A 22,002-nucleotide genomic window follows, 5' to 3' on the forward strand; every position below is an offset into this window, starting at 1 on the left:
TTTTGTATTTTTAGTCTAAAAGCACCTAATAAGTTTTAAAAACAAACACTGCAGAAGTCTGTCTAATTACATAATAATGAATATCCTGCATGGGAAAACTAACATTTGGGGTCCATTTGATACTTTGTCCCCAAAAAGCAATCTCAGAAATACCCGATATATTTGATGACACTTTGGAGCCTGTTGTTATGAAGAGCCAGAGAAGTGCCCATTTTTGCAGTGAACGAACACAGTAACGTTTCTCAGCCATTCTGATTACATCCAGTCCTGATATTAAACATGATGCCATTTTAAAACTGATTGGTAAAATGATGCTTTTCCTGGTAATTAAATTCTTCACGTCAATGGGAAAAAGTATTCCTCACACTAGAATTATTAATAAATATAATATTAAAGTCAAGATTCAGAACACTTTTCTCAAACATTTTTCAGTCTAAAGTTACATCTTTATCCTTTAGCATTTATAAAACAGTGAAATTATTTCAAAAAATTCCCAAGTCCCAACTGCTGTGGCTCATTTGGAGCATCAATTCCCAGTCAGGACACGTACCTGGGTTGTGGGTGGGTTCAGCTCCCGGGTGGGGAAGTTAAGGAAGGCAGCCAATGGATGTTCCCGCTCTCATCGATATTTCCCTCCCTCCGTGTCTCTGTGTCTCTCTGTGTCTTTCCCTCTCTTCCCCTCTCTCTAAAATCAATAAGTAAATCCTCGGGCAAGGATCTAAAAAAAGTTTCCAAGAAGGTTAAACTAATAACTTTCTGTGAAAAGTGCTGAAAAGTAAAACAAAAGGTGTAGACACTCAGCACACTCTCAGACTTAATACTGGAACACCTGACAAAGGGTCAGGGCAATAGGGGATTCGCTGCATTTTGAGCCGGCTGTTTCCATTGGTTAGAGATTTCTAGTGTTAAAATTCTCTAAGTTTTAGGAAGTCCTTTTGTTCTTAATATTACCTGTTTGTGTTACATTGGATGAGTCTAATTCTTGTATCTAGACAATTTAAACTTTGTGGTTCTTTCAACAAACAAAAGGAGTTACCACCTTAAGGAGGTACCAGGGATTTGAAAGGTGAATACTTTGAAGACAGATGTGTCATCTTAAGTCTTTGGCATCTTCATTTACTTCCAGTTGGTTTTCAGATTTGGTGGCCCTCCTGAGAATCCACTTTACTTCGTCAGTATTCCCCTGTGTCCAAACAGACACGGTCATTCAGGGCATGATGATCAGCAGCTGAAGTCTTTGGAAGTATCCTAAGCAGGGAAACTTGCTAGGAGCTCAGAGTGGGGTGGGTAGGGTAGGGGTTCTGGTGGTATTTGATGGCATTAGGCCTAGGGACTCGGGGTTAGCTGCATCATGCCTCACCCTCTGGGCCTCCTGTCCCAGGAGGCAGGTGCCCAGATAGATCTGTACACAGACAAGAAGGTAACGTGTGTTGTGTCTTCAAAGCTCTGATGAGCTGACTAGAGTGAAGCGAAAGGGGAGTCTTCCCCCTTTACTGCCCTCCATGTAACCTCACCGTGGGATGTTCTGGATCTGAGACACCTGGCTACCACTTTTTCATAAGAAGAGAAAAATTACATTCAGATGAAGTTACACTTTAGCCTTCAAATTGTACATATGGTTTATTATGTAGAAGGAGAGAGAGAAAACAATTTGCCTGAAAATCACCCACTTTGATCCCATGCTTTAAAAAAAGGAAGCTGGACAGTATTAAGTGCCTACTATTTCATTACCAAATATTTATAGCTTATTTATATGTAACATTTTCTTTTTTTCTCCTTTTTATAAAAATATGTTTTTTAATTAAATAGAAATTCATGTACCAAATAGGCATGGTAAAACATTCAAGAATTATAACAACATGAAAATGACCGGTAAGCCTTCCTGATTCTCCAGATCTCCAGTCCAGCTCCCCTAAGGCAACAGATAAACTTAACAAATATTTTATGTGCCATAACACTAGATCCCTGCTTTTGGTGTTCTAAGGGAGAGAGAAACCTGAACATACAATTACAGTCGAATGTGCTCTGACGGAAGTCCAGGGTGCTCTCAGATACTAGAGGAGAGGAGCATGCGTGGTACAAAATGAAAGAGAGAGACACCAAGTAGATTGCCTAAAGTCACAGTAGATGACAGAGACAGGATTCCTGAACCAAACTATTCGAATCAAAGCCCATATTCTTTCTGGGAATTGCTTGCAATTACCAGTAGGGCATTACACTTGGTTTCACTTCATATAATGCCTCAGGAGAGAAAATTAGTAGCCAGAGGGAATTTCCCAGCTACAAATAGACAGTGCTGGACAAAATATTATTAATAGATATCTCATGGGAAATTCCATTTTCCTTTGACATTTTCTTTGGCAGGTTTTTGAGAGTGTGGAAAGCTATGTTACTAGTCCCCTTTTAAAACTTTAAGCCCCTGAATTTAGCAGAATATTTTGAGCTAGATGTATGTACTAAGGTTTATGGATTTTTAAAGCAGAACACACATACATTTTTTTTCTGCTTTAAAAAGTGGCCCTGTGAAAGAGGTAAGTTCAGTACGCTTTGTAGCATCCTGTTTGGGGCAGGCACAGACAGCGCTGTGGAAGAGGCAGAGCAGTCCAGGTCATAAGAGGGCAGACGGCATGGAAACTTATGACTGAATCAGGGCTCCCACGTCAGCAGCTGGACAGGGGCCAGAGAGCACTAGAAGGTTAGTTGGGAAACAAGGACCACTCAGGAAGCATCTTCAGCTCAGTCTTCAAAATTGTAAAAAGAAATGGCAGTGCCTGCCCTGCCGCGGCAGCCTTGTTGGACAACTCCAGGGGGCGCTGTTCACACTGGGAGTGCTGCTCATGTGGAGTACATTATGAATGGGGCCTATGGCCTGCTTACCTCCTAGGATTGTTCTGAGTGGTTCAAGATATGCAATGACTATAAAAGGCCTTTATAAACCACAAAGCTGTCAAGATATGTAAATAATAAAAACCCTAGTTGCTATTTTCCTGGCCAGCCCTGCCCTTTGAGCAAAACACGCTTATCTAGTTTGAGAAAGAGGAACACAGCCCCTCTTGGCTGGGAACTGGCTGGCGCCACTCAGGGTGAACCCACCAAGTCCTGTTGAATGTAAACCAGCCTCAGACAAGACCAGTTTGTGACTGCAGACGAGCAAGAAAAAAATAAGACCACTTCACGATCATGTCCAAACCGAAAAGTGAGCAAATATTGCCCTTCCCCGCTGGCGGTGAGAACTGACTGCTTCTTGACCAGCTACAGCTTGAGCTCGATTTCACTCCTCTCAGTGCCCAGATAAGATTTATTAAGATACCAATCAGAGAATTACCCCTGCTTCCAGATAGCATCCAATGCAGGGAAAATCCTTGTTTCCTCAGATACTCCAAAAATACCTAAGGCAAGCCCTAAACCTGTCCTCAGTTTTTCCTAATATCCCCCCCTTTTAAAAAAAATATGTCTTCATTTCAGGAAGAGAGAGAGAGAAACATCAATGATGAGAGAAAGTCATTGATCGGCTGCTTCCCGCATGCCCCCAACTGGGGGTCGGGCTCACAACCCCGGGCGTATGCCCTGACCGGGAATCAAACCTTGATCTCCTGGATCCTCGGTCAATGCTCAACGCTGAGTCCCGCCCCGCCAGGCCTACTATCCTCTCTTACTGAGAGGCCCGTGCTCCCCCACAGTGCACCTTTCTCCTGGAGGCGAGTCAGGAAACCAGCTCTCTAGACGGCGGACGTGGCCCTGGTGGTCTCCGGCTGGAGGACAGTGACAGGGCTGTGGAGCAGTTATTGCCCAGCCAGGAGCCCTCATATCTGCATCTCGGCCACTTAATACCCACACATGATGCTCTAGATGCTGCCCTTTCTCATCTTGCAGGTGCAGACACTGAGGCACAGAGATTTAATTCCTTGTGTGAGTTCCCACAGCTAGTATGGGGCAGAGCCAGGATCTGAACCAAGGAAGTCCTATTGCTGCATCTTGAATCTGTTCAACTTGCTCTCACGAAGTGAGACTTCTGAGAGAGGGACTGTGAATTATGTTACAGCTCAACACTGTTATATGAAGGATTATTTTACATGTGAGCAAGGGTATCTTTTAAAGAAGTTCAGTCTAGCAATCCAAGTACTGATGTGTCTCTAGTAACAGTTTACTAGTTTACTAAAGTTTTTACATACATCATTTTTATCACTTAAAATCTTCCTCATTATAATAACTTTGACGTGAGCTATATTGATATTAACTGACGCATTCTAGCTTTGGAATCAAGATCACATGAGTTAGAAGTCTCCTCCCTCAGGAACAAAAATGCATCACCTTGTTGGTATTACGGAATCTCGATGAGCCTTACTCACTTCCTTCATCTATTAAATAGCAAAAGAATACCTGCTTAAGGCTATTATGAGAATTAAACAGAATTATGTGTATAAAGTTATACACAATAAACATTAATTTCCTTTCTCAAAGTACTTGGGGCCTTGCCAATTTCAGTTTGAGTGAGAACTGTCAACTTTGTAGGAAGATTGTCAAGGCTGGCTTATGAGATACTGAAAAGTGATTTACAAATCAAGAACTACGTGGCCCTGCTTCAGTTCAAATGTGACCTCCATGAAGATGAGGGCCATTCCTGTTTTGGTTAGCAGTACCCAGGACAGTGTGATAATCCACTTGCTGTCACTGGAGGCCACAGAAGGATGTTGCTGCAGCCAGCAGAAGACTGCTGTCCTTAGGCTAAAAGCATGCAGAATTACTGGGCCTGCTCATTTCAAGTTTTAGTTTTTTCAAAGTTACAAGTTCACGTTTAAAAGTCATTGTAGTTCACGGAGGTAAAGTTATGAAAAAAGTACCGGATTTTTAAAAATCTTTGCAGCCAATATTCTAATAATTTTCTAAACTCTAGACTATAACCAGTGTAGTAGTATTTTCTTTCACCTATTTAGAAAATTAACATTTTATTAAATATTTAAAAATAAACCATGTACAACTGACAACATTGGATGGGAGATACTTTATTTCAAGCATAATTAGATATTAACCTAAGTTCCTCTTAGTAGATTTAGTCAAAACTGTCATCTGGTTAAGTGATTAAATGAATCTCCTTAAAAATTGACTATGAAATGGAAATACTAACTCCTCGTAGATGAAAGTGTTTAACACCCTACCAAATGCAATATTATTAAGACAACCTTGTGTTGTAACTGTGATTATTCCTATTGAGATAGGATGGGATTAATAAGTAGTATTCTTTACCCAAAGCTCAGAACCAACTGAGAAGTAAGCAAAAGAGCAGTGGGGATGGACCCTAAAGTGCGAACTTTGTCCTGAAATATGGAGAACCTGATTTAGAGCTGTTGGCAAGTGGGCTTACTAATCCTGTACCCACCTAATGCAGGAAGGACAGGACAGCCCAGCCTGCCCCACGAAGGCCGCCCGCTGTGTGCTACGTGGAGGAGTGGCCCATGTTCTCAGAGGCAGGAAGCTCCAAAGAGAAAGGAAACAGAAAAGGACCAGCCACCGTGTCCCCAGACTTACGAGTCCGGTAAGACGCCCTCTTCTGTAGGATGGGGTGCAGGCTAGTGTGGAGAGGGCTGGTGTGCAGGCGGGCCGGTGTGGAAAGGGCCGGTGTGCAGGGCAGGCAGGTGTGGAGAGGGCCGGTGTGTGGGCAGGCCGGTGTGCGGGCAGGCAGGTATGTTATTCCAAGGAAAGGACTCTCCTCCTAGGATGAGATATCTGGAATGGGGGATGGTGGTAAAGGTTCTTTCTCCACAACTCCCATTTTAGCAGTGGGGAAGCTGAGCAGAGTACTAGCCTCAAGTAGAGGTGGGAGGACTGGGAGCAAACAGAGGCCTTGCTCATGAATCTGAAACTGTCTCCCAGAGTTGTAGTGAAAATGGATCCCATGCATGTAAAAGTGCAGCCAAGTAGCACACACTTGAAGCTTTCTTCATATTTGCTTTGTGATGTGGCGATGAACTCAAGTGGTGCATAAACCTAACTAAATGCCTGAGGCACCTACCTGGTCATTAAGATGCATGTATGTATGTGTATGACGCAGGTATTGGGTAGAAACACTGTGAAGAGATTCTGTGATGTTCACACTGCAGAGTGGAGGTGACTGCCCTGGCGGGTGTGGCTCAGTGGTTGAGAGTTGTCCCATGCATCAAGAGGTCCCCAGTTCAATTCCCATTCAGGGCATGTGCACAGTAGGGGGCGTGCAGGAGGCCGTGGATTGATGTTGATGTTGAAGCATCAATGTTTCTATTTCTCTCCTTTCCTCTCTAAAATCAATAAAAATACATATTTTTTAAAAAGAGTGGAGGTGACTATAGAGGCAGGGACTGAGGAACAGACTCACAGTTATTCTGCGGAGTGAAAAATGCCTGGGAAACACCATGGGAAGAGGTTATGTGAAGGTGCAGGTCACAGGGAGGACCGCTGTCAGTTTACAGATGGGAGCGCAGCTGCTCCCAGAGACTTGTGGCACATTTTAGAGAGGGCTCCAGAGTCCCAGCATGGGAAGGTGTCTTTCAGGACCACTGGTGGGTCACCCCGGGGGTGAATGTTTTAAGAGTAGGTACCATACTATGAGTTTACAGTATCTTATCTGTAATTTGTGGGCAGGTGGGCAGAGGCTCTAGAAACCTCCACAATGTTTGCTGGGCCTTAGGCACTCATGTAAAATGTGTTAGGAGGATCATGCTTGGTTACCGCCTCCGTTTTAGTGCCCTCGGTGCCTACCTTTGCTGGAACCCTCTCTCCTCCTTCATGAGGGTCACGGTAGGAGTGAATGAGATGGTGCACCTGGAAGGGCTTCATGCACATGACGTATTCCCTAATGTGTGTTCTGAATCATGGCTGGCTCTAAGGTTTCCTTTACTCTGGTTTCGTGTCATTCAAGGGTGAACGCTGTGCGGCACACAAAGGGAAACATAGCGCATTCCCTGCCTCCCAGGAGTTCCAAGAGAGGCTTAGCAATCTTTCCTCCCTTAGATGGTTTCCTGTTGGTGTACTTTTAAAAATTACTCTTCTGCGAGGAATGTCTCTGCACTGACTAACATGAGACAGGCGGGTCAGGTCATGGGATGTAACACTTTCATTCACACAATGCAGCATGTTATCTCACACATCAGAATTGGCAGATGTGCAGAGAGTAGCCCAACTGGCTTTTTGGATCTGGCTGTGCAGTGGGTTTTGGTCTATTTTCCTCCTGTGCCTGCTGTAACTTGCACTTGTTTATGTAACCTCGTGTCTGACATCTAAACTCTTAACAGCTGAACACTGCGGCTTTGAAGGCAGTTGAGTCACAAGCTGATCAAGGAGTCATTTTCTGATGCAGTTCTCTCTCCCTAAATGTCGCAGCAGGGAAGAATCCCAGAGCCCCCTTTGGCCTGTCTCCCTTCCCAGCAGTAACACAGTACGACAGACTGGCTGCTAGGTCTATGGGGTGCTTGCTTTGACTGCCAAGCTTCCCCATCCTACAGACAGAGCCTATGTTACTGCTCGGAAAGCACAGAGGGTCATCTGACCACAAAAGCACCGATGGACTGGTTTCATTAGCCAGGCCCTAAAAACAAAACAGCTGGGTAACAATAGGATGCTTGTTGATCCAAGAGGTAAAAATTCCCGAGGAATTGCATGCTAATTTGAAAAGATAAATACAGCTGCCCATCCCCTGGTGATGCTGTGGAGCCTGGGGTGGGGATGAGGGCTACGGGCAGGCGTGGTGTGAGCCAGGGCCCTGGGCAGGGCGGGCCTGCTACTCGGGTGGATCCCCGGCCCCGGGGTGAATGACAGGCTCTGTGAGACTTCTCAGTTCTGTAGTAGGTTCTCACCCGTGATGGGCAGACGTATAAGAAGAATATGAAGCTTCCACACTAAGCCTTTGATGCTTAGCATGGAGTAGGTTCACAGAGACCAAAGGAGCCATTTTTTAAGACAATGAGAAAATTGCCAAAGTAGCTTTACTTGGAGGGTGGGCAGAGTGGAGGGATTTTATCCTGGCTCCTACCTGTGCCCAGAGAAGATGCCTAGTTTACTGTATGGTCTTTGGGGTCAGTAAAGATAGTCTTATGTACATGGATGGATCTGCTCATTACATGTGCGTAATATATGCCACATGTATGCATCTATGTTACACACATGTACCTATCCATTATTGGTATATTACATGCACGTATCTATATTTTACACACATGCACCTGTATATTGTAGTTATTTATAATGTTATCTATATCTGTATATTACACGTGTAGGTAGTATGTTACATGTGTACCTATATTTTACATGTGTGTATCTATATATCTCAGGCATATATAGATTACATGCACATATTACATGAATGCATCTATATATCATGCATATAATTTATATATTATACATTACATGCATGTATCGACCTCTTATATTCACTCAAAGGTGTGCATTGTATACAATTTAGAAAAATCAAAGGGGATATAGTGAGGCTGGTCTCCATGCTGTTTCCCTCCCAGAAGGTGAGTTACAAGGTCACGCTCTCACTTCTCCTTTCCTTGTTCTAGCTGATGACCCTCCCCAAGCCTGAATGGTTAATTTAACCTGTGTACCTGTGTTTCAAAGCCTCAGTGCTTTACCTGGTCTCCGTCATCTTTTCCAGTTCTCACCCCTGCGTGAACCCATCCCCACCTCCAATGTGTCATTCACACTCCTCGTTCTCTGGTCTGTCCAGAATCGCTGTGTCTTTGAGACTGAGGTCAGACCCCTTTCTCCTGACTGTGCCTCACTGATTCATTCTTCTCTGAACTCCTAGGTGTCTATGAACTGGGTTATTTGAGCTCCTGTTTTCAGTATTCCAAAAACGATGCCAAAATACATTACATAAAATATTAAGTTGCATCATTTTGGCTACAGCGATATAAATCCCCAAAGAGGCAAAGGGGTTACTCAGAGCTCTCAGACATTACAGTTAGAAATGTGCCATTCATTAATGAAAAAAAATTCACATAAAAAATTTTTCAAAGTAAGATCCCTGGGGGAAGAGAGTAAAATGAGTGTGTGATGGGGAGAAGCTGCCAACCACTGAATTCACACACTAGTGCTGAATTATGTGGGGAAGTGCTTGAGAGCATGACCTTGCAGTCAGGCAGGCCTGAGGTTGACTATCTGGGTGACTTTGTGCAGCTCATTACCTTCCAGAGCCTTGGTTCTCAGCAAAGAAACAAGTCCAGGTGAGCAGAGCACTCAGCACAGTGCCTGCCATGCAGCAAATGCTCAAGAACGTTATGTGCCGCTGCTGTGTTCTATCTTTGCACGGTTGTGTGGTTTGTCTTCTGGGGTGGGCAGAACAGTTGCCCTTTTCCCCTCTGAAGGTCCATGTCCTAAGCCCTGGAACCTCTGCATACAACCTTATATGGCAAAGGGGACTTTGCAGGTACAGTTAAATCAAGGATCTCAAACCAGGGAGATTATCTGGGCTATACTGGTGGACCCAGTGTCACTCCAAGGGTCCTCTGCAGGTGGCGGAGGAAGTTAGGAGGGTCCCAGCAGAGAGGCACAGCCTATAAACTGTCCTTTCTAGTAGAGAAGGGAAACCAGATGAGTCACAAGCCGGCTCTCTTCCTGAATGCAGATTTCCACTATAGTACAAGTTAAAAATACTGGGGAATTCCCAGTGTTACTGCTAACTGGCAAGAAATTCGACCATGTCCTAGTTAGGGTTTCCCCCTCCGTGTCCCTGCCTCCCTCCTGTAATTAGTCTGTTTATAAGACTGACAGTAACCCCCTCTCTGTCCCGAGCACACAGTGTGTGCCAGGGATTGTGCTATTTCACCCTCACAAAATTCCTCTGACCCTAAGAGGAAACAAGGGGCCTGTTTTTCAAACTTCTGCTCATTAATCTCAGTGGATCCTGAAGTCATTTTGGTGGGGAGTGACTGGCAGTTTTAAACAATAAAATGCAGTAGAAAATATCCCTGGTTTCAAACACACACACACGTATATTTTAATAAGGTCACAGTAAAAGATAGTTCTTACAGTGGGTTATACTTAACAGTTTAAAACGCACCAGCAAAGTGGTCAAGAGCACAGGCTCCAGCAGAGGGCTACTTGGCCCCAATTCTGTATCCTATCAGCTGTGTGGTCTTGAGCATGGTGCTTATTCTGTCTGTATGTTCCCTCATCTCTTTGGTCCCGTCTCACCAGGTCCTTTGAGGACTAAATGGATTAATCCAAGTGAAGCACCCTGAATGGTGCCTCAGTAACGAGTGTCCAGTTTATGTTACATGGTCAGCAAGTGGCTCAGCTCTGCAGATTCCTGCTCTGTCTCATAAAGTATAGCCTGGAGTCTGAAATCCAAGGCAACTTCATGCTGTTTAAGTATTGTGTCAATGTCTTAAAAAAATTCAACCCTACTTGGTGTTCAGTTCTTTGAGTGTTTGCTGAAATACATAACAAGGCTCTATTGCTTTCATAGGCTCTGAGATTTAAGAATTTAATAAGCAAATGATTCTCTTAAGTTTTAGGTAAGTCTTGATAAAACTATTCTGAGCCTTTAGACTATTAATTTTAATATTCAGCCAATATCCAATGTAAAATGAATTCCACACCTCCTCTGATTTGCTTGCTGTAGGTTGGTTTTGTTGCTTATTAAGGCTCTAAGATTCAGGAAGGGTGAGAATGCAGCCTCCCTGCCAGCACCTGGCTGGTGTCTGAGCCAGCAGGGGAAGGAGGGACACACACCCAGCACCAGCCGGCACCTCACACCCGTTTCCTCATCTCAGCAGTGGCAGTCTTCCATTTGTTGCTTGGTTTGATCGTGTCTGTGGCATGTGGCCCTGCTGCCTTAGAGAAGGGAAATAAACAGTGCACATACATCCCTGACAGAGAGGCGTCCCCTCACCTTTTCTTGAAGACTATGGTTTTTCTTTCACTATTTATTTACTTATTTATATTTGATTTTTTTTTTTTTTTTTAGAGCAGGTTGAGTTTCACATCAAAAATTAAGCTGAAGGTAAAGTGATTTCCAAACATCCCCTGCCCCCCACCCCATGCACAGCCTCTCCCATCATCAACACCCCCAATGGATAGTACATTTGTGCCAGTCAAAGAACCTATATCAGCAACTCAGAGTCCATAGTTTATTACAGTTTACACTATGTTACAGGTCACTCTTGGTGTTGTACATCCTGTTGGTTTGAGCAAGTGTGTAATGACATGGGTTCATCAGTATAGTGTCTACAGAGTATTTTCACTGCCCTAAAAATACTCTGCACTCCCCCTACCTCTGGACCCCCAGCTCCTGACAACCACTGATATCTTACTGTCTCTATAGTTGTGTCTTTTCCAGAAGGTCATAGAGTTGGAATCATACAGTACGAAGACCTTTCAGTTTACACTATGTTACAGGTCACTCTTGGTGTTGTACATCCTGTTGGTTGTACAGGAAGAAGCAAGGCTTCTTCCACTTAGCAATGTGCATTTATGGCTCCTTCTGATCTCTTTGTGGCTTGATTGCTCATTTCTTTTTAGTGCTGAATAAGAACCATCATCTGGATGGGCCGCATTATGTGTCCACTCGCCTACCGGAGGACACACACCCTGGTAGCATCCAAGGTTTGGGAATTATGAATAAAGCTGCTTTATATGTCTGTGTGCTGGGTTTTCTGTGGACCTAAGTTTTCAGCTCCTTTGGTAAATACCAAGGAGGGAGATTGCTGGATGGTGAGGTAAGAGCATGTTTAGTTTTATAAGCACCTGCAAAACCCTCTTCCTAAGTGACTGCTCTCTAAGTGTGTGAACGACCCCTGAGGTCAGCAGTGGCCTAAATGAACCAGCACGTGCATGTGGTCACTTAGTGCGGCGGTTCTGCAAGACACCCTGTGGGCCTGGCATTAATCTCTTGGCACAGGATTCCAGCAGGTGTCCCCACGCTCTGCGGCCCACTTCTGAGGGACCTGTGAAGGGCCCGGAGGAGCTGATGTGGGCCCCCTTGGTCTGTAGTGTAGGAGCTGACGTGGGCTCTGCAGTGAGGACAGGGAGCAGCCTCACCAGGGTACACATGGAGGACCCTGATCCTCTGGAATATGCAGGTGACTGTTGGCTTTGTGAGAAGGAAAATCAGAAGTGGGCTGGCCTTTCCAGGGAGCTTAGCGTTCCTTCTGCCAAACACCTACCCTCACAGACCTGCCTTCTCAGGGAAGGGACATTTCATTGGACCACAGATACCATGAGAGGAAAGGAGTGAAAAGCCAGGGCCCATGCTGGTGGTCCTTGGGGACAGCTCTCCTGGACAGGTGGACGGGAAGGCGTCCAGAGCCGTGTGCAGCAGGTACTCATGGGGATCACCAGCGAGAATGACTTTACCTGCACCAGGGTCTCTCCTGTGACTCCTCAGAGCTGCTCTTTGGTGGCCCTGTCCTGGAGGTGTGTGCGCAGCACTGGAGACCTGGGGCCTCTCAGGTATCCAGAGTCTCTGGCCCTGCCCCTTCTTACTGGAGCCGAAGGTTCCCAGGTGATTCACGCACTCGAGAAGGCTTGAGAGGCACCATGTCGAGGACACACAACCCGTACCTCCTGCTAGAGGATGGTCAATGGCCAGGATTTCCTAATTAAACGCCGTCATTAGTATGAGAGAACAGACTGAAGGCTTCAGAGAGCTAACATCCTGTAGCACAACGTGTGATCCACGCTGGCGACTCAGACACAAGGAGAGGAGGAGGCATGAAGGTACTGGGGTCACAAACACCTCGCTGTTCTCAGGGTGCCTGCTGTGCCGGTGCAGCCGCAAACAATTGTGTTTCCTTTGTCCTCAGTGGCGTGTCTGACTCATCGGGGTGGCTGCACATGTATAACCAGTTCCGTCTTAATGATCCAGTTCAGAAAAGACTATGTAGACGGCCGCCTAGTTCCTCCCTTAGTCAGGCCTCCAGCGATCGCGACTCGGGCGCAGGCAGGCGCCCCACATTCCCTGGCTGCTAACAGCACTTTTGGAGGCAAAAAGACAAGGATACCAGAGCCCATTCGAGCCCATGAATTGTAGGTGTGTCTTTTACAAGGATTTGCGTTCCTGGGACAGCATGTTGTCATCTGTTTGCTTTATATTTCTGGCTTGGATTCGAGCCCTTGTTTGAGCAAAGTCAAGTGGAGAAGCTGAGGCATTGTCCAGCCCTCATCTCTGCAACCAGAGGCACAGGCTGTTCTCACGCCCCCTCTGGAGTGACAGGTGGATCCAGTTCAGGCCACAGGTCAGCTGAACGGGCATCGTTTTCGACTAACTTGACTGAAAAGTTACATGTCTGAATCTGCGGAAATGGTCTGCCCTTTCCGAGAGGCACCAGCCAGGGGAGGCACGGGGGGCGCTGAGAACCCAGAGGGTTCCTGACGCCCTGAAGAAGAGCCAGAGCCCTGAGGCTCCCTCCGCACAAGGGGCCCCCAGGCGCTTCCTCCTTCACTGTCCTTTGACCAAACATCTTAAAAAAGAGAGAGGGGGAGAGAGAATCCCTGAGCCCTACGCCAGCCACTGCCCTCCGTCCTGGGATTGCACAGAGGTTTCTCAGACGGGTTCCCTGCAAGGCGTTGCTGGTGTTCCTGGTCGGTGGGTCTACGAGGCCTTTCCCCTCCTGTTTTCTCAAACCTTTCTGTGTCTCCAGTGTCCCCACTGGGAAGAAGAGACTCCTTAACGCAGGTGGGCCCAGGCGGCCCTATCCTTGGAATAAGTGTCACGCGTGCCCCCTACTGGCCATTATGCAGAAAGCACCCAAAACGAAGCTGGAAAACAGGAGAGGAGGGGCAGGGAGCACTACTCCCCAAGAGGATGTTCCCACCCACAGCGGGCCAACCTGGCTCCAGCCGCACCTGCAAGGAATCTGCAGGTGGAGATGGGACCTGGGTTTGGAGCAACAACAGGTGATTCCTTGGTCGCTGACATTGGAGAACCATCAGCTGGGACTAGACTGAAACCAAACTTTTCCTGCCCCTGATGGACTGTGGAACTGAGCTGCCTGCTCTCCCCCCACACTGCTGTCTCCGGCCAGCAGTCCCTCCCCTTACTGTGCGTGTAGCCCGTCCTCTCCCGGGTGCCATGGAGAACTCTGTGCCCTGACCTGCTTTAGTATATTAAAGATGTAAAAGGTGTCTTACATTTCTTTTTAAGTTTTTCTCCACTAAACTTCACAAAGCACTTTCACATACCTTATTTCATTGGTCTTCTAAGTTTACTTTCCATGGACTTCCTTCAAAGACACAGGGCAGAGTTTTATTCCATTTCAAGATGCATCTTCTGCCCCATATACAGGAGGGTGTGTGATAAAATAGAAGAAAATCCCATTCTGCCGCAGAGCAAATCAGCACGCGGCTTGAACTGCATGTGAGTCAGGGTGTACCCATACATGGATTTGACCTCTAGATGACCGGGAGTTCTGACATGCACCTCTCCTGGAGGCTCCTAGATTGTAGTTTCCATTTGTCCAGGTTTTAAATTTGCGGTGAGTTCTTCACTTACTAACGATGTTCTTCCTGCTAATTAAAACTCCTGAAGGTTCTCAAATGTTTCCCTAGGATTCCTCGGCTTTTCATCATCAGGACATATGCAGACAGAAGTCAGGCTCGTCCTCCTGGGCTGGTGGTGCCCCTTGTTGAGAGAATTTATCATGATGGGCCTCTCATTTGTGCTACCTCCTTGTTAATTCACCTGGAGGTGTTTATTGAGTGCCTGTTGTGTACAAGGGGATACAGAAGAGAGTAAAACATACAAAAACCACCTACCCACCCCTTGGAGATCACATTTCAGTGGGAGGAGGCACACAATAAAAGTGTAATAAATGCTGTGGATAAAAGTAACAGGATGGTGGGGTATTGGAGGGTTTGCAGTGATAAATGGCACTCTGGGTGGGCAGACTCACTGAGAAGGTTGTGTTTGAACTAAGATCTGAGAGGGGCAGGTTTAGGTGGAAGGCATGGCAGGTGCAAAGGCCCCGAGAAAGGTTAGCAAGGAGGCCTGGGTACGCCTGAGCCAGGAGGAGGCGCTGGTGGGGATGCTGTCAGAGGGGTGAGCAGGTGCTGGGCTGGTTAAGGGAGGCAGGCCATGGTGTGGACTCAGCACCATTTGTGGCTGTCGGTGGCCCTGACCCGTTTGGAAGGACCACTGTGAAACCACACGCCCCATCTCACTGAGGCTCCTGGGATCATCTCTCAAATAAGCTGCAGCCATGCACTGGTTTCGGGATCTGATTTGGGAAAATCAAAGTAAGGACCTGAGGAGCCAGGTTATTCAAAGTATCATTCACACGGACGACCAGAAGTTAACAGTCACGGTGGGGCGATGGAGTCATCCAGGCACTGCAGCGACGGGCGGGCGGCGCTGAGCCCAGGCAGTGAAACCGGGAGGAGGTTGGTGCCGTCGCCACTCACGGAGTCGTCTCCTGTTTCAGTCTCACCTGCAGGGCCACCTGGGGTGGTCTGGAAGGAGGGACCTGTGGGGCAGGGATGAGGGGGTGCCCTAGGCAGGGGGTGTGGGTGCGGAGCTGGAGCAGGCCTTGGGAGGGGCGCCTGCCTCCCGGACGCGTACTTTTGGCTCGCGGGGGAGTGGAAGGCGCCGTCTGGAAGCGCGGCGGGAGGAAAGGTGTCTCTTCTCCTACGCGGTGTGGGGGCGTCGGGGCAGATTTTAAACACAGAAGGGTGGTCCCGGACGGCCCGAGGACACGGAGGCCGAGGCGCCGGTTCACACAGGGTCCAAGGCCGCCGCCTTTTACAGGCTGTGCCTCTGCTCACCCGCCCCCAGGCGGCGCTCTCGGCGCTCTTCCTGAGATGCTGACTTGACTGACGTGGGGAAGGTGCCCCCAGCGAGGTCCTGCCCCATGGGCACCGGCCCGCAGGTCGCGCGGACGGTAGGGCCTCCGCAGCTGCGCGCTCAGCCCGGTTTCCGCCGCGCGAGCCCACCTGGCCCCGCAGGTGCGCGTGGGGGCCCCTCCCCGGGGCCGGGGCGGGGCGGGCTGGCGCCGTCATTTCTCGCTGAGCCCCGCCCCGCCCCGCCCGGCAGGCACCGCGGGTTACACGCGGCCGCGCGGCCCCCAGCCCCGGCCCCCAGCCCCAGCACCCCGCCCCCCCAGCGCCCCCCAGCACCCCGCCCCCCCCAGCGCCCCGCCCCTTCAGCGCCCCCCAGCTCCCCCAGCTCCCAGCCCCCCCAGCTCCCAGCCCCCGCCCCGCCCCTCCAGCGCCCCCAGCTCCCAGCACCCCCAGCTCCCAGCCCCCGCCCCGCCCCTCCAGCGCCCCCCAGCTCCCAGCACCCCCAGCTCCCAGCCCCCACCCCGCCCCTCCAGCCCCCCCAGCTCCCAGCCCCCGCCCCGCCCCTCCAGCGCCCCCCAGCCCCAGCCCCCCAGCTCTCATCCCCCCCGCTCCCCCAGCGCCCCCCGCCCCGCGGCCCCGCCCAGCGCCGGCTCCCGAGCGGGACCGAAATGCGGCCGCGCAGAAGCTCAGACTCGGGTGTCAAGTGGGTCGCTCGCCGCCCGCGGTTTCCGCCCGGACGGTGACCCGGCCCCGCGCGTCCGCGGGAGCAGCGCGGGGGGAAGTGCGGGGGGAAGGCGGGGGCGGGTCTTCCGCCCGTTCGGACCCCGCGCGGGGACGAACCTCCGCGAGGGGGTCGCACGACCGGTCCCCGAAAGTGCACTTAGCAGGCCGGCCGCTGGGCGTCGCTGTGGCCACACGATGGAAGCGCGGGTCGCGGGGAGGCGGCGCCGGGGGCCCCGGGATTCGGGGCGAGCACCTGGCGGGGTTCCCGAGCGTTCCCGGGAGCTCGCTCGTCGCGCCCCCGCGGGTTTGGAACCGAAGGTCCGCCGCCCGGCCGCCTGCCGTGAGGCGCGTGACAGAGGGACCCGCACACGCTCGTGTCACCGCCGGCGCGGGGACGCGGCTCTGGGCAGAGGGTCCCCCCCGACGGTGCCACTCGGTCAGGCTCCGCGCAGGACGCGTCGGCGCCCCTGGGCCCCGCTGACCCCCGGGCAGGGGTCCTGAGGTCGCCGCGTCCCCCGCGTCCCCCGCGTCCCCCGCGTCCGGGCGCCCAGCAGCCCGGGGGGGCCTGGCCACGTGGGGAGCCCCCCCCCGGCCCAGGGCCAGCTCCTGACGGGCGCGGCGTGGACCAGGCGCTGGCCGCGCTCAGATGTCCCGGCTCTGAGGTCGTCGTCTTCGGGGAACAGTCGCCACGCGAGAGATGCCACCTCCCCGTCCGCGGAGCGTGACGCCTGCGGTGCGTTGACCGCGTTTCCCAGACGCCCGAAATGGCCCAGCGCCCTCGCAGGCCCTCCTAGCCCTAAAAAAGAGCAAACAGTAAAATCAGCTGTTTACTACAGTGAACGTAAGTGCGGGGACGCAGGACAGTCTTCACTGTTCCCCAAACGGGCGCGGAGGCTGGTCGCACCGCTCGGAGTGAGCGCTCCGCTTGAGGACCGCGCACGGACCCTGAGAGGGTTGCTGATGGTAGACTGTCTAAGGTTTTTACGCTCAGCATTAAAATTATTGGAATTGGTTTTAAAAATGCCTTATATATGCACATGTAAAATGAATATATGCGTGTAGACATATGCATGTGTGTATAGATCTGGTAATGACCTCTTCATTAAGCCAGTAACTTAATGGTACTTGATAACAACTCATCTGCACGTATTTCAAAGGTGTATAAATTACATACATTTTCTTTTAACCTTCCTAGGTATTATAATTCATAAGTCAAATCACTAAAATAAAGAATTCATATTCACAGTCTTTTGGGTAGAGCTCAAACATATTTTCCGAATATTTTTCTTAAAAACAAAGTATTGGCAATAACAGCAGGTGTCGCAATAGCAAAAGAAATCAGCTCTCAGACACCCCCAGGAAACCACACGATGGGGGGCTATGGAGGAGCTGGCTGGCACTCAGAGCGCCCGTCTCCCTGCTCGGTGCAAAGCCTCTCCGTCTGCATCGAATCTCACTCGGCCAAACACATCCCAGAACGAGGAGGACGGTGGCCTTTCTGGTAGAGTCGTTCTTTCATAAATACAGCCAAAAGCCTGTCTTCTAGATTTAGAATCATTTTTTATTCGATATCCAAAAGGTAAGTCATCTGGTTACATAGTCTTTCACCAAAAATGTTATGAATCACCTAATAATTCACCTACGTAGGAACTAGCAATAAAAATACCCGCTTTATACAATGCGGTGAGCGTGAAGCAAGGCACCATCTGCATTGTGTTCACTGGGCAGAGTTAGTTGAGCACCGGCCGTGTCCTCGGCGTGGTGCTGACAGACAGGCCGTGCCCTTGTCCTGGCGGTGGGAGGCCCACAGGCGTATCCAGGCTTCCCCTGAGGCGCAGGTCAGAGCAGGATGCGGTGACTGAGCTCTGTGGCCACTAGGGCGCGATGGAGCCTTTCAGCCTCCTTGAGGCAAGTCACACTCGGTGTCCCGCTCGTTTCCCGCCCTCGGGACATCTCTCCGTGTCCCTTCACTCTATGTGGCTTGAGTGACAGGCTTCCTCTCCCGCCGCGGAGGTGGGCCTCACCCTCAGGTGGGGTTCGGAGGTGGGCCTCACCCTCAGGTGGGGTTCGGAGGTGGGCCTCACCCTCAGGTGGGGTTCGGAGGTGGGCCTCACCCTCAGGTGTGGTTCGTGAGGGCTTGTGTTCCGGGGTCACCCACCCCACGCAGACCCTCCACGGTCGTGCCCCGATTCCCACTGGGATCCGCCTCTTGTTACCACCTGCCTCTCCCCGACCTGTGCACACCTTGGGGCTTCTCGTGCCCGTGATTTTGCCAGTCATGTCTCTCTTCCTAGAACCCCCTTCTCTTCCTCTCTCTGCCGATTCTGCCCATCCTTGAAGACCTCGCCGGGCAGCTGTCTTCTAACAGGCGGTCCTGCTCCTGTTGGGCGAGGTGTCCCTTGGAGAGATTCCTGCCTGGGGGCCGTTCTTTGTGTGGTTTCGCATTGTTACCGCACATCCCAGCCGAGTCTCTGCTCTCCACGTGGACGGCGCACCTCTGCAGCTGGAGCTCCCCCTGTGCGTGCTCCAGCCCCTCGCCCGTGTCGGGGGCTGGCTGCTCCCTGTGGGCTTGTGGACTGAAAGCACTTAGCCCACGGTGGCGAAGGAGCCTGTCTGTGTCTCCCGGTGGCAGGTCCCTGCTGGGCGGCAGGGTCCTGAGGAAGGGTGGTGAGAACGGCCTGTGCTGAGTCAATCCAGCTCCCACCTCGTGTCAGTGAGAAGAACCGCGTGCATCGCACCCCCAGGTCAGTCTCCTCCTCCAGGGGCCAGGGTGGCCGTGCAGGCGACCCCAAGGCCGAAATCCCTGTTGCTCTGAGGGACATCGGCCTGATGAACTCGCATCAGTGCTAAAAACGGCAGAGGAGCATAATGAACACTCGCAGCCCGTTTCTCAGTACGGAGCAGAACCTGGAGTGACCCTGCCAAGGGCCTTGGACGAACACCCTGTTTCATCAGCGCCAGCAGTGCCGGGGGCCGGGCTGTCATCGGGGAGACAGCGCTGGGCTTCTCTGAAATTCCCAGCGTGTTTCACTCCAGGCTGACCTTTGCTTCCTTGGCTCTTTCAGCCACGTGCTGCTTAACGGCACCAGTGTTTATATCTTCTCCGAGGTATTCAGTCCCTAAACCCGAACAGCCCCCTCACGTCTCCTGCGCTGTCTGGGGCGTTTCCGTACTCGAGTTAGTGCAGAGACGTTGCCCAGCTCTCCAAGCGCCTCTACGCAGACCGTCACCCAGGCCCAGGGGAAACTGGGCTGCTTAGATGACCCCCGTCCTGAAGTGCCCAGGCCCTCAGCAGCCAGGGGACTGGACGGGACTGAACTCGGAAACTCTCAGCGGCGAGCGATGACTCAATATTTTGCACTCAGAAGTCTGAAGTGTGCTTCAGTTTTTATTTTAATTTTTCTTGTGAATCTTTCATCAATAAGATTGTCAAAATAATTTCCTGTGGGAACTTAGCTGTTAATCAGTGAACAGAGACAAAGTGCTTAAGGAGAGAGTGGATGACATTACACAATCACCCTCCGGGGAGGAGCGTGTGACAGAGAGGACGCGGGTCTGCTGGGCGCTCTGAGCACCGGCAGCCTCACAGCTGCGTCTGTGGTGAGGGTGAGGTCACCAGGGAGCAATGCTTCTGTCCTGGGACCGTCTGCACACAGGGTGGCCCACCTTCCTCGTGGGGAACGCAGGGATCCGTCCGCAGCTCCTCGAGCCAGGTTCGGCGTTGGGGTAAAGGCCTTGGGGTGGACTCCCACGTGTGAGCCAGCCGCTTCTCCCTCTTTCCTGCACTGAGCGTGATGGAGCCGTGTGGTGACAGTGGGGCCACAGCTGCGCCGGCACAGGAATTAGGTGCAGACGAGCTGGGGCCAGCCCGACTCCGTCCCTCGACGGCTGGCTCTGTACAAAGTCCATACGCCCTTGTGCTTGTCTGTCCCGGGAGGGGCTGTGGGTACAGGGCCTACCAGCTGCGTAAGGGTTGCATTTAAAGGTGTGGGGAAGGTGCTGGATGAGCCCCGAGCACCATGCGATATATCACGAGTTATATTCCTGAGGGACCTGTTGTTCAGTGACGGACAAAGGCTCCTGAGAAATAGTAAGCAGGTGTTTTTCTTGGCAGGTGGCAGCTCCCGATGAACATGCATCTACAGCAGCCACCCGAGCGTGTCCCGTGGTCAGTGCTGGGTAGGAGTGAGGGGGAGCCTGGTGTTCTGGGCTTGTCCTGCGCCTGCTCCGTACAGGACCCTGGCCCAGCCCTGGCTCTGCAGATGCTGGGCCATGTTCCTACCCGATGTCACCCTCTGCCAGCCTCAGAGTCTTCACTTGATTTTCCAAAACCCCGAGGGGCAGGGTGGGGAGGTTGAGAGCATGGGGGTAACACTGCGAAAGGGGACCCTCGTCCTAGTCTCTGTGTGCGAAGGCTCCAGGCCTCGAGTCCCACGTTCTCTGAGACGTTCCCCGGCCCTAACTCCATCCGCCGGTCTTCTTGCCCCTCCCTGCTTGTTTCTGTCCAGTTTTGCAGACAGAGCCGGGAAGAGCTGATCACGGGGGAGAAGGGTGGGAGCGAGAGAGCACGTGGCCGGCCCAGAAGCCTGTTTGGTCAACGGAAAGGAGAAAGCCTGGGAGCACACATACCTGAGCTTTTTTCCTGAAAAAACAAACCAACAAAAACGAACACTGGGGACCGTGAGTTGTTGCGACAGTGCCCAGACTTCATTTTAGTGCCATGAATCAAATAACACAATGCGGGGCCGTTTCAGCCCCGCCCTGGGGGTCAGCAGAGCACCTCTGTCGCTTCCTGCCGTCGGAGGCCGGGTGGCTCTGAGTCCTCCCAGGCCCCTGCTCTCTACACTTGCTGACCCTCTGGCCTTGACTGTGGCTTCGGGAGGCGTCTGAGTTCCTGTGGGTGGTTCTCAGCCGCCTGGGCGTTGGTATCAACCTGACTCACCGTTTTGCCAGCAGGTTAATTCTGAGCCCTAAACCCTGGTTTCCACTCTCTCCTTAGGCTCTAAAGCACCTTTTCTCCCTGTCAACAACGGTGCGTCTCCCTTTTTATTCATCTCCGCCAGGGCCTGTCCGGTCCAAAATCTTAGCTTTAATTGGGCCCTTCCCCTCACGGTTCAGCGTGGCTCCTGTGGTCCGATCAGCAGTTACTGTCATGGTAGCAACAGGGTTTGGCAACTTACAGTGCAATTAATTAAAGTGGAAAGAAATAAATCCTCAGAGCTTGTATTACGCAATTTTGTGAACCATTTATTTAAAAAGATTAGTTAAATGTTCCTTTTAAATGTTGGCCTAGCTTTCAAAGCCGAGAACTCACCAAATCCTTAAAAGCTCATAAATGAATGTCTTACTCGAAGTCAAAACAGACCCACATTTCAGAAATGTTCTTGAAGAACTGATTGTGATTGTGGACTCTGGGGTGAAAGGCTGATTGCGCCTTGAAATGCACGCAATGCGGGGATACGGAATGGGCGTGTATCTGACATACCCCGTTGTGCTGACATGTGGAAAGTGAATTCATTAGAGAACTAG

The 22,002-nt window shown here is 50.8% G+C and overlaps 1 protein-coding gene across 1 annotated transcript in view; it reads left to right on the forward strand.

The window, feature by feature from the left end:
* Positions 1-3,590: 3,590 nt before the first annotated feature.
* MMP16 (matrix metallopeptidase 16) overlaps positions 3,591-22,002 on the forward strand; it is a 213,283-nt gene continuing 194,871 nt past the window's right edge. Inside the window, exon 1 of the mRNA XM_087825237.1 lies at positions 3,591-5,533. The gene's annotated coding sequence lies outside the window, so the exon portion shown is untranslated. The remainder of the gene's footprint in view (positions 5,534-22,002) is intronic.

Source organism: Miniopterus natalensis, chromosome 16 (genome assembly GCF_054644295.1).
Source record: "Miniopterus natalensis isolate mMinNat1 chromosome 16, mMinNat1.hap1, whole genome shotgun sequence".
NCBI lineage: Eukaryota > Metazoa > Chordata > Mammalia > Chiroptera > Miniopteridae > Miniopterus > Miniopterus natalensis.